The following is an 828-nucleotide window of genomic DNA, read 5'->3' as shown; positions in this document are numbered from 1 at the left end:
GGTAGTGTGGGGGTTAAATAAAAAAACAAGGAAAAAAAAGAAAAAAAAAGGAACCAGAGTGTTCCAACTGGTGTGGGGGTTAAAAAAAGAAAAAAAGAGAGAAAGGGGAAAAAAAACCCAGGAGTTAGCACTACCGCACTTAGGTGGTAGTGTGGGGGTAAAAAAAAATAAACAGGAGACTCTAAAGTAAAAAAATATATATAAACAGGAGGGCAGTGTTTGTCACTGGCCACCTGGGTGTTTTCCTATCTTCCTGGTGGTGGAAATTAAATAAAGATTCGTGCACTTTGTGTCTTCCACTGTGTCTCACACCTGCACACACACACCATGGGTGCTGGGGATAAAATAAGCACTACCGCACTTAGGTGGTAGTGTGGGGGTTAAAATAAAAAAAAAATAAAAAAATAAAAATAAACAGGAGTGTTGTCTCACACCTGCACACACACCATGGGTGCTGGGGAAAAAAAATAGGCACTACTGCGGTTAGGTGGTAGTGTGGGGGTTAAAAAAAAAGAGAAAAAAAAAGTCTCCTGGAGGGAGGGCAGGAGGAAAAGAAAAAATGAAGAAAAAAAATAAAAAAAATTAAAAAAATAAAAAGGAGAGTTAAAGAAAAAAAAATAAACAGGAGTGTCAGAGGTTCTGTTCACTCTGACAGCTGGATCAGTGTCAAGGACTCTCCACGGGTAAATAAAGGGCGACTTGGTGACGGGATACTGGCCCCTGGGGAGATATTTCAGTGGCGGCAAGACAAATGCATGCTCCACAAGTAATTCACTTGCAACAGTCGTCTTCAAGTTGGAATAAGCATTGCAGACATCATGTCGTCAT

Source organism: Chiloscyllium plagiosum, chromosome 7 (genome assembly GCF_004010195.1).
Source record: "Chiloscyllium plagiosum isolate BGI_BamShark_2017 chromosome 7, ASM401019v2, whole genome shotgun sequence".
Taxonomy (NCBI): Eukaryota; Metazoa; Chordata; class Chondrichthyes; order Orectolobiformes; family Hemiscylliidae; genus Chiloscyllium; species Chiloscyllium plagiosum.
This window is presented reverse-complemented; position numbering follows the sequence as displayed.